This window comes from Schistocerca piceifrons, chromosome 2 (assembly GCF_021461385.2).
Source record: "Schistocerca piceifrons isolate TAMUIC-IGC-003096 chromosome 2, iqSchPice1.1, whole genome shotgun sequence".
In the NCBI taxonomy this organism is placed as follows: Eukaryota; Metazoa; Arthropoda; class Insecta; order Orthoptera; family Acrididae; genus Schistocerca; species Schistocerca piceifrons.
In genome coordinates this window covers 195,156,438-195,173,293 of record NC_060139.1, presented here as the reverse complement: position 1 = coordinate 195,173,293, position 16,856 = coordinate 195,156,438, and the positions used below count along the sequence as shown (strand labels likewise).

Sequence of the window (16,856 nt, the reverse complement as noted above, 5' to 3'; positions counted from 1 at the left end):
CTCTGATTGTGCCAGACAACTTCTGATTATCTTTCTTGCGGCAGCTAGTCTGTGAAGAGAATTCATTCACTTCCTCCACTAATGTGTAGCTGCCAATGCCAAGGAAGGCATTATTCTGCTTTGTACTACTATTTGTCACCCTTTTCTTTGCTCCATTTGTCCTTAATCCACATTGTGAGCTAAATATGTTGTCCATGTTTTTCACCAGGTTTTCTAAATCTTCCTTACAAACAAGCAGAAGTGCTATGTCATCTGCAGATATTTGCAGTAATATCTGTTCTCCTTGTGCCTATATTTATCTTCTGAAATTTTCTTTCACTTTCTTTACTGCTTCATTCCAAACAAGCTGAACAAAAATAACAATAAACTGCTACCCTTTTGGGAAAGAACAATATTTTGGTCATACTAAAGGTGTCAGTGATTGTTCAAATAAGTTTATTTTCTGGCACTATCATACATAATTTCTACAATTTCTACAAGAAATTACCGGTTTTAGCCATCCTCCAATACTAAAAAAGTGGATGCAATAGTTGACCCCAACCACATTGACAATGTGATTCTCACAGTGGTTGGAGTGAACTGCTGCACACATTTTACATCTGAAGATGGCTGGTGGCAACTGAAATCAGTAGTGTCTTATTGACATTGTGTGTGGTTGTGCTGGAAAATAAAGAATTAAACTATTTTCAAAACAAACTGCAACCCTGCCTCACACACTTCAGAGTGCAAACCTGTCTTTTGTGACCAAGGGTTTTGTAGATATTGTAAATTCTTTTTCTGTCCCTATACTTTAGCCCCCATCTTTTAATGAAAGTGAACATTTTGTTCCACTTTACATTCTCTAACATTTTCTCTAGGTCCATTAATGTCAGGAAGGCGTCCTGATATTTTCAATTTTCTTTCCATTACCAGGGACTGGTAAATTTTCCCTTCCTGAAACCCAACTGAGCTTCCTGTAGTATATGATCAATTTTTCTTTCTTTTCTTCTGTATATTAGTTTGGCCAGCAGTTTATAAGCATGGCTTACCAGATTAATTGTCTGAAGCTTTCATATTTATCTGTTTATACCTTCTTTCATTGTTGTTGTTGTTGTTGTTGTCGTCTTCAGTCCAAAGACTGGTTTGATGTAGCTCTCCATGGTACTCTATACTGTGCAACCCTATTCATCTCTGAATAACTACTGAAACTTACATCTACTGCAACTTACATCCTTATAAGTCTGCTTACTGTAGTCATCTCTTGGTATACCGCTATGATTTTTGTATCCAACACTTCCCTCCAATACTACATTGGTGATCCCTTGATGTCTTATGTGTCCTATCAACAGATCCATTCTTCTTGTCAGGTTGTGCCACAAATTTCTTTTCTATCCAATTGATTCAGTACCTTCTCATCAGTTATGTAACCTATCCTTCCCTTCTGTAGCATTGCATTTCAAAGGCTTCTAGTCTCCTTTTGTCTAAAGTGTTTATCGCCTATGTTTCACTTCCATATGTAGCTACACTCCAAAAAACACTTTCAAAAAAGACTTTCTAACATTTAAATCTGTGTTCAACGTTAACACATTTCTCTTCTTCAGAAATGCTTTTCTTGCCATTGCCAGTCTACATTTTATATCCTCACTACTTTGGCCATCATCAGTTTTTTTCTACCCAAATAGCAATACTCATCTACTACTGTGTCTTGTTGCCTAATGTAATTCTTTCAGCATCATCTGATTTAAATTGACAGAATTACATTATCCTTGTTTTGCTTTTGTTGATGTTCATCTTATACCATCATTTTACGACAATGTCCATTCCGCTCAAATGCTCTTCCGTCCTTTTCTGTCTCTGACAGAATTACAATGTCATTGACAAACCTCAAAGTTTTTATTTCTTCTCCTTGGCCTTTAATTCCTGTTCCAGATTGTTCTTTTGTTTCTTTAATGCTTGCTCATTGTATAGAATGAATAACCTCTATGATGAGCTACAATCATGTCTCTCTCCCTTCTTAACCACTGCCTCTTTGTCATACCTCTTGATTCTTATAATTGTCGTCTGGTTTCTGCACAAGTTGTAAATAGCCTTTTGCTCCCTATTTCGCCCTGCTATCTTCAGAATTTCTAAGAGAGCATTCCACTCAACACTGTCAAAAGCTTTCTCTAAGTCTACAAATGCTATAAATGTAGATTTACCTTTCTTAACCTATCTTGTAAGAGAAGTCATAGGGTCAGTATTGTCTCGTGTGTTCCTACATTTCTCCGAAATCCAAACTGTTCTTCCCGATGGTATGCTTCTACCAGTTTTTCCATTCTGCTGTAAAGAATATATGGCTCTGAGCACTATGGGACTCAACTTCTCAGGTCATAAGTCCCCTAGAACTTAGAACTAATTAAACCTAACTAACCTAAGGACATCACAAACATCCTTGCCCGAGGCAGGATTCGAACCTGCGACCGTAGCGGTCTCGCGGTTCCAGACTGCAGCGCCTGGAACCGCACGGCCACTTCGGCCGGCCTGTAAAGAATATATGTTAGTATTTTGCAACTATGTCTTGTTGTTGTTGTGGTCTTCAGTCCTGAGACTGGTTTGATGCAGCTCCCCATCCTACCCTATCCTGTGCAAGCTTCTTCATCTATCAGTACTTAATGCAACCTACATCCTTCTGAATCTGCTCCCTCTACAATTTTTACCCTCCACACTGCCCTCCAATGCTAAATTTGTGATCCCTTGATGCCTCAGAACATGTCCTACCAACCCGTCCCTTCTCCTTTCAAGTTGTGCCACAAACTCATCTTCTCCCCAATTCTATTCAATACATCCTCATTAGTTATGTGATCTACCCATCTAATCTTCAGCATTCTTCTGTAGAACCAGATTTAAAAAGCTTCTATTCTCTTCTTGTCCAAACTATTTATTGTCCATGTTTTACTTCCATACATGGCTACACTCCACACAAATACTTTCAGAAACGACTTTCTGACACTTAAATCTATACTCAGTGTTAACAAATTTCTCTTCTTCAGAAACACTTTCCTTGCCATTGCCAGTCTACGTTTTACATCTTCTCTACTTCAACCATCATCAGTTATTTTGCTCCCCAAATAGCAAAACTCCTTTACTACTTTAAGTGTCTCATTTCGTAATCTAATTCCCTCAGCATCACCCAACTTAATTCGACTACATTCCATTATCCTCATTTTGCTTTTGTTGATGTTCATCTTATATCCTCCTTTCAAGACACTTTTCATTCTGTTCAACTGCTCTTCCAAGTCCTTTGCTGTCTCTGACAAAATTAGAATGTCATCAGCAAACCTCAAAGTTTTTATTTCTTCTCCATGGATTTTAATACCTATTCCGAATTTTTCTTTTGTTTCCTTTACTGCTTGCTCAATACACAGATTGAATAACATCGGGGAGAGGCTACAACCTTGTCTCACTCCCTTCCCAACCACTGCTTCCCTTTCGTGCCCCTCGACTCTTATAACTGCCATCTGGTTTCTGTACAAATTGTAAATAGCCTTTTGCTCCCTGTATTTTACCCCTGTCACCTTTAGAATTAGAAAGAGAGTATTCCAGTCAACATTGTCAAAAGTTTTCTCTAAGTCTACAAATGCTAGAAATGTAGGGTTGCCTTTCCTTAATCTTTCTTCTAAGATAAGTCATAAGGTCAGTATTGCCTCACGTGTTCCAATATTTCTACGGAATCCAAACTGATCTTCCCCGAGGTCAGCTTCTACCAGATTTTCCATTCGTCTCTAAAGAATTCATGTTAGTATTTTGCATCTGTGACTTATTAAACTGATAGTTCGGTAATTTTCCCATCTGTCAACACCTGCTTTCTTTGGGATTGGAATTATTATATTCTTCTTGAAGTCTGAGGGTATTTTGCCTGTCTCATACATCTCGCTCACCAGATGGTAGAGTTTTGTCAGGACTGGCTCTCCCAAGGCTGTCAGTAGTTTTAATGGAATGTTGTCTACTCCCAGGGCCTTGTTTCGACTCAGGTCTTTCAGTGCAGTCTTCACGCAGTATCGTATCTCCCATTTCATCTTCATCTACATTCTCTTCCATTTCCATAATATTGTCCTCAAGTACATCTGAGCTCTTGATATTCATACAAGTGGTTCTCTTTTCTCCAAAGGTCTCTTTAATTTTCCTGTAGGCAGTATCTATCTTACCCCTAGTGAGATAAGCCTCTACATCCTTACATTTGTCCTCCAGCCATCCCTGCTTATCCAGTTTGCACTTCCTGACGATCTTATTTTTGAGACGTTTGTATTCCTTTTTGCCTGCTTCATTTACTGCATTTTTATATTTTCTCCTTTCATCAATTAAATTCAGTATTTCTTCTGTCACCCAAGGATTTCTACTAGCCCTCGTCTTTTTACCAACTTGATCCTCTGCTGCCTTCACTACTTCATCCCTCAGAGCTATCCATTCTTCTTCTACTGTATTCCTTTCCCCCATTCCTGTCAATTGTTCCCTTATGCTCCCCCTGAAACTCTGTACAACCTCTGGTTTAGTCAGCTTATCCAGGTCCCATCTCCTTAAGCTCCCACCTTTTTGCAGTTGCTTCAGTTTTGATCTACAGTTCATAACCAATACATTGTGGTCAGAGTCCACATCTGTCCCTGGATATGTCTTACAATTTAAAACCAGGTTCCTAAATCTCTGTCATACCATTATATAATCTATCTGATACCTTCTAGTATCTCCAGGCTTCTTCCATGTATACAACCTTCTTTTATGATTCTTGAACCAAGTGTTAGCTATGATTAAGTTATGCAACTATGTCTTATTAAACTGATAGTTTGGTAATATTCACACTTGTCAGATCCTGCTTTATTTGGAATTGGAATTATGATATTCCTCTTGAAATCTGTGAGTACATCATCAGTCTCAAACATCTTGCACACCAGATGGAAGAGTTTTGTCATGGCTGACTCTCCAAGGATATCAATAGATCTCATGGAATGTTGTCTGCTCCTGGGATCTTGTTTTGATTTAGGTCTTTCACTGTTCTGTCAAATTTTCCTTGCAGTATCATCATCATCTATGTCCTCTTCCATTTTCATAATATAGCCTTCAAATGTATCTTCCTTGCAACGACCCCACTATTTACTCCTTCCACCTTTCCCTTCTTTGTTTAGTACTGGTTTTCCATCAGAGCTGTTGATTTTCATACAGCTCCTTCTCTTTTCTGAAAAGGCCTGTTTAATCTTCGTGTAGGTGGTATCTATAGTCCCCCTAGTGATACATGCTTCTACATCCTTACATTTATCCTCTGGCCAATCCTACTTAGCCATTTTGCACTTTCTGTCAATCTTATGTTTTATATGTTATATATAAAAACAAAGATGAGGTGACTTACCGAACGAAAGCGCTGGCAGGTCGATAGACACACAAACAAACACAAACATACACACAAAATTCAAGCTTTCGCAACAAACTGTTGCCTCATCAGGAAAGAGGGAAGGAGAGGGAAAGACGAAAGGATGTGGGTTTTAAGGGAGAGGGTAAGGAGTCATTCCAATCCCGGGAGCGGAAAGACTTACCTTAGGGGGGAAAAAAGGACAGGTATACACTCGCGCACACACACACACATATCCATCCACACATACAGACACAAGCAGACATATTTAAAGACAAAGAGTTTGGGCAGAGATGTCAGTCGAGGCGGAAGTGTAGAGGCAAAGAAGTTGTTGAAAGACAGATGAGGTATGAGTGGCGGCAACTTGAAATTAGCGGAGATTGAGGCCTGGCGGATGACGAGAAGAGAGGATATACTGAAGGGCAAGTTCCCATCTCCGGAGTTCGGATAGGTTGGTGTTGGTGGGAAGTATCCAGATAACCCGGACGGTGTAACACTGTGCCAAGATGTGCTGGCTGTGCACCAAGGCATGTTTAGCCACAGGGTGATCCTCATTACCAACAAACACTGTCTGCCTGTGCCCATTCATGCGAATGGACAGTTTGTTGCTGGTCATTCCCACATAGAATGCATCACAGTGTAGGCAGGTCAGTTGGTAAATCACGTGGGTGCTTTCACACGTGGGATACGACTTCCTCAAATCCTGCCCTGAAATGAGATCCATCCTTCATGAAATCCTCCCCACTCCGCCAAGAGTGTCTTTCCACCGTCCACCTAACCTTCATAACCTGTTAGTTCATCCCTATGAAATCCCCAAACCACCTTCCCTACCCTCTGGCTCCTATCCTTGTAACCGCCCCCGGTGCAAAACCTGTCCCATGCACCCTCCCACCACTACCTACTCCAGTCCTGTAACCCGGAAGGTGTACACGATCAAAGGCAGAGCCACGTGTGTAAGCACCCAGGTGATTTACCAACTGACCTGCCTACACTGTGATGCATTCTATGTGGGAATGACCAGCAACAAACTGTCCATTCGCATGAATGGACACAGGCAGACAGTGTTTGTTGGTAATGAGGATCACCCTGTGGCTAAACATGCCTTGGTGCACAGCCAGCACATCTTGGCACAGTGTTACACCGTCCGGGTTATCTGGATACTTCCCACCAACACCAACCTATCCGAACTCCGGAGATGGGAACTTGCCCTTCAGTATATCCTCTCTTCTCGTTATCCGCCAGGCCTCAATCTCCGCTAATTTCAAGTTGCCGCCACTCATACCTCACCTGTCTTTCAACAACTTCTTTGCCTCTACACTTCCGCCTCGACTGACATCTCTGCCCAAACTCTTTGTCTTTAAATATGTCTGCTTGTGTATGTATGTGTGGATGGATATATGTGTGTGTGTGCGAGTGTATACCTGTCCTTTTTTCCCCCTAAGGTAAGTCTTTCCGCTCCCGGGATTGGAATGACTCCTTACCCTCTCCCTTAAAACCCACATCCTTTCGTCTTTCCCTCTCCTTCCCTCTTTCCTGATGAGGCAACAGTTTGTTGCGAAAGCTTGAATTTTGTGTGTATGTTTGTGTTTGTTTGTGTGTCTATCGACCTGCCAGCGCTTTCGTTCGGTAAGTCACCTCATCTTTGTTTTTATATATAATTTTTCCCATGTGGAATGTTTCCCTCTATTATATTATGTTTTATATGTTTGTATTCCCTTTCCCCTGCTTCATTTACTGCACTTTTAAGTTTTCCCCTTGCATCAGTTAAATTCAGTATTTCCCGTGTTACCCAAGGACTGCTACTAGCCCTTGTCTTTCTACCCATTTGATCATCTTCTGCCCTCACTATTTCAACCTTCAAAGCTTCATGTTTCTCTTCTACTATATTCCTTTCTCCTGTTCTTATCAATTGTTGCCTAATGCTCTCTCTGAAACTCTCCAAAAGCTCTAGTTCTTTAAACTTATCCAGATCCCATCTCTTTAATTTCCTTCCTTTTTGCAGTTTCTTCAGTTTTAATCTACAGTTCATAACCAATAAACTGTGGTCAGAATCCACATCTGCCCCTGGAAATGTGTTACAATTTAAAATCTGGTTCCGAAATCTTCGTCTTCCTACGACTATTAAATTTTCGCCTTCCTTCATTATCTGAATAGTTTCTTTGATCTACTCATACATTTCTGCAATATCTGCATCATCTGTGGAGCTAGTTGGCATATGAACATGTACTACTGTGGAGGGTGTGAACCTCAACTCTGTCTTGGCTATAATAATGTGTTCACTACCCAGGTAGCTTACCTGTGTTCCCGTTTTCTTATTTATTATTAAACCCACTACTGCATTACCCCCATTTGATTTTGTATTTACAGCACTGTATTCACTTGAGCAGAAGTCCTGTTCCTACTGCCACCGAACTTCACTAGTTCCCACTATATCTAACTTCCATTCCCTTCTTAAGTTTTCTAACCTACCTGCCCAAATAAGGGATCTTCCATTCAATCCTCAAATCCATAGAATGCCACTTTTGTTTCTCCTGATAACAACATCCTCCTGAGTAGCCCTGCTGGTGATCTGAATGGGGGGACTATTTTACTCCCAGAATATTTTACCAAGAGGATGCCACCATCATTTAACCACATAGTAGACCTGCATGCCCACCCTCAGGAAAAATTAAGGCTGTAGTTTCCCCTTGCTTTCAGCCGTTTGTAGCACCAGCACAGCAAAACTATTTTGGCTGACCTTATAAGGCCAGATAAGTCGACCATCTGGACTGTTGCCAATGCAACTACTGAAAACACTGCTGCCCCTCTTTATGAACCACACATGTGTTTGGTCTCTCAACAGATATCCCTATGTTATGGTTGCACCTGCGGTACAGATACGGCGATTGGTTGCAGTAATTCCTAAAACCTTTAACAGATATCTCTATCGCTGAGACACGCAAGCCTCCCCACCAACGACATGGCCCATGGTTCATGCAGGGCCTTCTTTCATATTGTGATGACAATGCTTCTCTGCAAATAAGGCAGTAAGTCACCGGATCCATAGAATTTTATGACCAACTCAAATAATCTCCTACATTTCATATAGTAATTTGGAATATTATTGAAAGGGAAACGGGGCAACCAAGAGCACAGGAAGACTTTAGTGCCATAAAACTGAATGACAAGTGTACTAACAAACAAACAGAAATTGAAAATATTTTCAATAATCATTTTTTAAATGTTGTGGAGAAAATAGGATCTAGATCTTCACTAGAAGAGGCAAGGCTACTAATAGAAGAGGCCATACCTGTTCAGTTTGAAACAACTGTAATTTCACCAACCTCTCCCTCTGAAATCAGTAAAATAATAAACTCACTGAAAAGTAAAAGCTCTTACGGAATTGATGGCATTTCCAGCAAGGTACTTAAAGCTTGTTCCCCACAGATAAGTAGGATTCTCAGCCACGTATGTAATAGCTCTTCGGAGCAGGGTGTTTTCCCCGATAGACTGAAATATGCCACTGTAAAACCATTGCATAAAAAGGGGGATACGTCGGATGTCAACAACTGCCGCCCAATCTCTCTTCTGACAGCCCTATCAAAAATTTTTGAGAAAGTAATGTATTCAAGAGTAGCCTCCCATATTTGTAAAAATAAAGTACTAACAAAATGTCAGTTTGGTTTTCAGAAAGGCTTTTCAACAGAAAATGCTATATACACTTTCACGGATCAAATATTAAATGCTCTGAATAACCGGACATCACCCAATGGTATTTTTTGTGGTCTCTCAAAGGCCTTTGATTGTGTAAATCATGGAATTCTTTTAGATAAGGTAAGTCGTTATGGTTTGAGGGGGGCAGTGCACAAATGGTTTAATTCATACTTAACTGGAAGAATGCAGAAAGTTGAAATAAGTGGTTCATGTAATGTTAAAACATCGGCTGATTCCTCAAACTGGGGGGCTATCAAGTACGGGGTCCCACAGGGTTCGGTCTTAGGTCCTTTACTGTTCTTGATATACATTAATGACTTACCATTCCACATTGATGAAGATGCAAAGTTAGTTCTTTTTGCTGATGATACAAGTATAGTAATAACATCCAAAAACCAAGAACTAAGTGATGTAATTGTAAATAATGTTTTTTACAAAATTATTCAGTGTTTCTCAGCAAACAGACTCTCTTTAAATTTTAATAAAATGCAGTATATACAGTTCTGTACAGTAAATGGCACAACTCCAGTAATAAATATAGACTTTGAACAGAAGTCTGTAGCTAAGGTAGAATTTTCAAAATTTTTAGGTGTGTCCATTGATGAGAGGTTAAACTGGAAGCAACACATTGATGGTCTGCTGAAATGTCTGAGTTCAGCTACGTATGCTATTAGGGTTATTGCAAATTTTGGTGATAAGAATCTCAGTAAATTAGCTTACTATGCCTACTTTCATTCACTGCTTTCGTATGGCATCATATTCTGGGGTAATTCATCGTTGAGTAGAAAAGTATTCATTGCTCAAAAACGTGTAATCAGAATAATTGCTGGAGCCCACCCACGGTCATCCTGCAGACATCTATTTAAGGATCTAGGGATACTCACAGTAACCTCACAGTATATATATACACTTATGAAATTTGTTGTTAATAATCCAGCACAGTTCAAAAGTAATAGCAGTGTGCATAGCTATAAAACCAGGAGAAAGGATGAGCTTCACTATGCAGGGTTAAATCTGACTTTGGCACAGAAAGGGGTAAATTATGCTGCCACAAAAGTCTTTGGTCACCTACCAAACAGCATCAAAAGCCTGACAGATAGCCAACTAACATTTAAAAATAAATTAAAAGAATTTCTAGATGACAACTCCTACTCATTGGCTGAATTTTTAGATATAAAATAAGGGGAAAAAAACTTAAACATTAGTGTCATGCAATATTTTGTGTAATGTAATATCTTGTACAGACATCTTTTATTAACCTGACACGTTCCACATCATTACGAAGTGTCGTATTCATGATCTATGGAACAAGTATTAATCTAATCTAGATTTCAGTAACTCTGGCATAATCACAACTACTCCAACAGACCTGTTTGAGCTCAGATCATTCTCTGCTTTGTCAAAATCTGACCACATAACTGGATCACTGGTTTATTACCCATAAAGCCCCAATTTGTAGGAGAAGAGAGACTGTTATAAAGAACAGAAAGAGCTTTCTTCTTCATTTAAAGTCAGTAGGCAGCCAGTTTTAAGAACAAAACAATTTTGAATTCCTATTGTCTTCTATAGCATTTAATTATGAAGAATTCTCTTCATGAGACATCTTTAGACTAAATTCAGAATACAGAAGCTAATTCCAACTAATGCAAAATTTTAAATGTGTGAGAGAAGAGGAACACCTACTTACCAAAACAGCAAGAATTGTGAGATACAAAAGTAGATTTAAATTTTTGTAACTTGCAGTGTGTTCCATCACTGGCAGAAAAAAGGCAAATTAATGCACAAAAACCTAATGGGAATATTTTTAGGTGACAGAGGCAGTTTGAAATAGAGATTGCTATAGTTATTGCAGTTTTAGCAGATGGTTGCAGACAACTTTCATTTGTCTCAAAATAGTGTAAATTTTTAAAATTGGTTGGATACCTAACACACATGGATTTTCTTTTTACATTCTACATCATTTAGCTCCTATTTCTATGGGAAGTGAGGTATTTAGACATCTATTCTTGTTTCAGGAGGAGACACCTGAAGAGTTGTCTGCTGGGATTTGCTCCACGTGAATGAACCTTGCTTTCTGACTGTGAAATGATGCTGACTGAAAAACAAAGCATCTTACTTCATTGGTTTGGAAATACAGTCACCTGCTGCTGATGTCTGGGGGGCAATTCCTTTTTGTAATACTATGTGTATCTGTCTGGAACAGAGATCAGTTGTAGGTTCAGTGGCATTCCTCTTGCTTCCTGTGTACATACAAATATATTGAGGGAGCTGTTGCAAGTATGTACAAAAACTCAAAGTAAACCAAAGTTTTTTTTAAGACTGAGTTTACTTAAGACTGTGATATGATCCTTGTTATCCAAAATCTATATTTAGAATCCAAAAAAAAAAAAAAAAAAAAAAAAAAAAACCTTGAGTGATAAAGAAAGAAACAATATACAAACCTTAATGACAATTCAAAAAATGAATTACATGAACCATTCAAACTGTCATAATTTTCTTATTACATTCCCATAAAATAGACTGTTAGACCTTTTTTGTAAGGTATGCTTAGCACAGGCTATATTCTTTGTTGTGACATGGACCTCTCTGCAAGTAGTCATCAACAATGAAGACAGTTAATGTTGCTTTTTCTATGACCATCATGTTATGAGGACTACATATACTCTCCAAAGCACTTCACAGTTATTTTCTAAATGCAGATGTACATTAAAAAAGACATCTTTTGAAGTTTTCAAATAAATATGATGGTGGATTTTGAAACACAAAATTGAAATTAGTAATTGTGTTCTGATGTGGAACACCCAGTACATTTTAAATAATAGTTGTGGGTATCTTAAAGTACGTATCTGTCCATTTCTAGTATGGATCTGAAATCAGGAACTCCCTGACTTTAAAAATTGGAGTAGCAAATAATAATAGCTTTTTAATTAAAGAAAATTATGCATGCTGTTTACACATAATCATCCTGTTTGACACATAATTAATTTCAGTGAATTCTAGAAGGGACAGTACATTCTGTTAGCTTTTCTCTCTTTCCATATTTTATGTTCCTATAAATAATTATGTAAAATAAATACATCACTAGTCACACAATAGAAGTGCTGAGCAACAGATAATTATATTCACTACGGATTTTCTACAGATTTATTTTTTCTAGTAGTAAGGAACTTATGTCCAGTACAAAATTATGGTAAATACTCTACTTGGTATAATTTCTCTCTCTCTCTCTCTCTCACACACACACACACACACACACACACACACACAAACACAAACACAGGGGGGAGGGGGGGAGAGGGAGGGAGGGAGAGGGAGAGGGAGGGAGGGAGGGAGGGAGGGAGAGAGAGAGAGAGAGAGAGAGAGGGAGAGAGAGAGAGAGAGAGAGAGAGAGAGTGAGAGAGAGGCACTGATATGAAACTTCCTGGCAGATTATAACTGTGTGCCCACTCTGCTGCAGAGTGAGAATCTCATTCTGAAAACATCCCTCAGGCTGTGGCTAGGCCATGTCTCTGCAGTATCCTTTCTTTCAGGAGTGCTAGTTCTGCAAGGTTCGCAGGAGAGCTTCTGTAAAGTTTGGAAGGTAGGAGACGAGGTACTGGTAGAAGTAAAGCTGTGAGGACGGGGCATGAGTCGTGCTTGGGTAACTCAGATGGTAGAGCACCTGCCTGCGAAAGGCAAAGGTCCCGAGTTCGAGTCTTGGTCCGGCACACAGTTTTAATCTGCCAGGAAGTTTCAAATTTAAAGTAGTTAAGAACCACTATAAAATATGTCTTATGCATCTTCTTAATCATACAACAACAAATTAGTGCCACCCTAACACTAATGTTCTTAGTGGTTGAAATAGTTCCGAGTTTTCAGTGTTTCATAACCGTCCCGATTGCCCAGCAAGGGATACATTGTCTTCTGAGTTGGTCTGAAAACTGTATCAGTGACATATCAACAGCACAGTGGATCATGGTAGTGATGTGATCCATCCACTCACAGTCACTGTTTTGTTGTTCAGTAGACGCAAAGGATGAAGATTAGAGTTTAACATCCTACGTCATTACAGATAGAATACAGTCCAAATCTGGAAAAGGATGAACTTGTCTAAGTAGCCATTCTGAGACGTTATTTAGTGAAATATAGGAAAGATTAAATACGGGTGACCACAACCAACAGATACGTCCAGCAGGTTGAATTATGTTTAAACACAGACAGTTCATTTGGGTTGTTTTCTTTCAGTCTGCTGTTTGTAAGATGTTTCCAAACTGGAAAATTGTCACTGGAGTAAAAACTGAAATTTCTCATGTGAAGGTGGGACAGCATAACAAAAGACTGCCACACCAGCACTCTGTCCTCTGTTAAGAAGACATTGAGTATGATTTAGTATGTAGTTCCTAACATCTCAACTCATGGTTAGAAAGGGAGTAGAGACCAGTCCAACAATCTCAAAATTCAAAGTGCCAACTGGTATGAGATAAATGAACAACAGTTATGGAAGGACAAGAGAAGTTGTAGGGACTGCCTCTACAATGCTACCTTTCCTTCTAGAGTAGAAAAATAATGATGATCCAGTATAAATCTGTGCTGCTAACTCGCATCAGGCTATGTTACTTAATTTCAGCAACCATATATGTGGTTCGATTCAGATGAGCAGCAAAACATGCTCAATTACAGCAAAGACATATGGATATGGAAACGAGTGAAGTCAAATAAGAATGTTTATCTGATCATGTCACTCGTATGGAAAACAAAATTTGAACTGTAGGAAACCGTAGGGAACAGGAGCATTTGTACTATAAACAATCCTTTAAAACATGTAGAAAATCAAGAGTTTATCTGCTTAGGGTCTACACCTACATACCAAACCCTTTAAGATATTTTAAATAACAGCAATTTTGGGCTCTACATACTTCATGTGAGGACAAGACAATTTGCAGAAAGTATAACAATGTTGCTCCTCAACTACAAGCTGCATACTCATTTTAGCAATGATTATTGTGGGAGGCAAGCCATCTGTAGTCAGGATTGCAGTGTCTGCTTCAAAGAGATGATCCAAGATATTTTAGAGGAGTTAGGAGAGTTATAGCTCATACAAAGACAGCTATAGGGAGCATATAGTTGTCTGTTATGCTTCTGTACAGACAAATTAATGGCTTGCAAGTTAGTTATAAAAGGCAGAGGTTTGGAACTACGTATTCTTTACTTTGGGGGGGGGGGGGGGGGGGGGAGGAGGAGGAGGAGGAGGAGGAGGAGGAGGAGAAGGGAGAAAAACTAGCCACTTCACCCTTACCCTCTCCTTGCTGAGAATGTCACTTGTGAGGTTACTTCTATTTGTTACAAAGTTTTATGTATGTTTTAAATGGGTTTCCTGTAAACACAGTAACAGGAATGTTCCCCACACAGCATGGTTATCATTTCACTGAAGGAGTTTTTCTTTTTCTTTCCCTTTAACTTTTCACTCTTTTGTATGTAATCAGATGGTTGAAGAGAGGAGGGGGAGTTGACCAACCAGAGATTCCCATTATCTACCTTCATACTCTACAAGCCACCTTATGAAGTGTAGGAGATTACTTTGGGAATCACATCATTTCCCCCTTACCTGGTGTGTGGAAAACTTGACTTTCAGTAAGGCTCCATATGAGCTTGAATTTTGTTGATTTTTTCCTTCCATAGGTCATTAAATGAGTTAAACAAAACTAGATTCCTTGTTCTGACAGTATTGGACTCCTTTTTGCTTTTCAGCTGTGTGTGTTTCTCTCAGGAGAAATGGTGGATTTACTTTTATCTAAATGTTCTGCAAAATTAGGTAGATGGTGCACACCAGATACTATAGGCTTTGATGGTAGCCGAGAAAGGTTTTTTTATTTTGTAATAGTGACACCCCTCCTATGAACCATGGACCTTGCCGTTGGTGGGGAGGCTTGCATGCCTCAGCAATACAGATAGCCATACCGTAGGTGCAACCACAATGGAGGGGTATCTGTTGAGAGGCCAGGCACACTTGTGGTTCCTGAGAGGGGCAGCAGACTTTTCAGTAGTTGCGGGGCAACAGTCTGGATGGTTGACTGATCTGGCCTTGTAACACTAACCAAAATGGCCTTGCTGTGCTGGTACTGCGAACGGCTGAAAGCAAGGGGAAACTACAGCCGTAATTTTTCCCGAGGGCATGCAGCTTTACTGTATGATTACATGATGATGGCGTCCTCTTGGGTAAAATATTCCAGAGGTGAAATAGTCCCCCATTCGGATCTCTGGGTGGGGAATACTCAGGAGGACGTCATTATCGGGAGAAAGAAAACTGATCTATGGATCGGAGCATGGAATGTCAGATCCCTTAATCGAGTAGGTAGGTTAGAAAATTTAAAAAGGGAAATGGATAGGTTAAAGTTAGATATAGTGGGAATCAGTGAAGTTCAGTGGCAGGAAAAGCAAGACTTTTGGTCAGGTGAATGCAGGGTTATAAATACAAAATCAAATAGGCATAATGCAGGAGTAGGTTTAATAATTAATTAAAAAAATAGGAGCGTAGGTAAGCTACTACGGACAGCACAGTGAACACATATAGTCTGCGGCCGTGAGCTCGGCTCCAGTTCACCACCGGCAATGGAGGGTGAAGCTTTGACAGTGCCAACCACTCGTGCTGGCGAAATGTCAGAAAAAATCATTAGATGAACGTCGGCCGAAGAACCCGATACAGAAGCCAATAGGCAGTTTGTGAACACATTATTGTAGTCAAGACAGACACAAAGCCCATGCCTACTGCAGCAGTACAAGTTTATATGCCGCAGATGATGAAGAGATTGAAGAGATGTGTGACGAGATAAATGAAATTATTCAGATAGTGAAGGGAGACGAAAATTTAATAGTCACGGGGGATTGGAATTAGACAGTAGGAAAAGGAAGAGAAGGAAAAGTAGTACGTGAATATGGAATAGGGTAAGGAATGAAAGAGTAAGCCGCCTGGTAGAATTTTGCACAGAGAATAACTTAATCGTAGTTAACACTTGGTTTAAGAACCATGAAAGAAGGCTGTATACGTGGAAGAGGCCTGGAGACAAAGGTGGGAATTTAAGGAGGTGGGACCTGGATAAAATGAAAGAACCAGAGGTTGTAGAGAGCTTCAGAGAGAGCATCCGGGAACAATTGACAAGAACAGCGGAAAGAGATACAATAGAAGAAGAATGGATAGCTTCGAGAGATGAAATAGTGATGGCAGCAGAGGATCAAGTAGGTAAAAAGATGAGGGCAAGTAGAAATCCATGGGTGACAGAAGAGATATTGAATTTAGCTGATGAAAGGAGAAAATATAAAAATGCAGTAAATGAAGCAAGCAAAAAGGAATACAAACATCTACAAAATGAGATCAACAGGAAGTGCAAAATGACTATAGGACAAATGTAAGGATGTAGAGGCATATATCACTAGGTGTGAGATAGATACTGCCTACAGGAAAATTAAAGAGACCTTTGGAGAAAAGAGAACCCCCTGTTTGAATATCAAGAGCACAGATGGAAAACTAGTCCTAAGCAAAGAAGGGAAAGCAGAAAGATTGAAGGAGTATACAGAGGGTCTATATGGGGGAGATGTACTTGAGGGCAATATTATGGAAATGCAAGAGGACACAGATTAAGATGAAATGGGAGATATGATAGAGTGTGAAGAATTTGATAGAGCACTGAAACACCTGAGTTGAAAAAAGGCCCCCAGGAGTAGACAACTTTCCATTAGAACTACTGATAGCCCTGAGAGAGCCAGCCATGACAAAACTCTTCCATTTGTTGAGCAAGACAGATGAGACAGGTGAAATACCCTCAGACTTCAA

General features: G+C 39.6%; 1 protein-coding gene and 1 long non-coding RNA gene across 2 annotated transcripts in view; both read left to right on the top strand.

Moving 5' to 3' along the window:
• The window catches only part of LOC124776631, a 36,477-nt gene extending 25,111 nt beyond the window's left edge, over positions 1-11,366 (top strand). The window contains exon 3 of the long non-coding RNA XR_007015641.1: positions 11,065-11,366. This is a non-coding gene — a long non-coding RNA (uncharacterized LOC124776631). The remainder of the gene's footprint in view (positions 1-11,064) is intronic.
• The window catches only part of LOC124775242 (TGF-beta-activated kinase 1 and MAP3K7-binding protein 3), a 526,363-nt gene that overhangs the window by 468,798 nt on the left and 40,709 nt on the right, over positions 1-16,856 (top strand). The gene's annotated exons all lie outside the window — the stretch shown is intronic.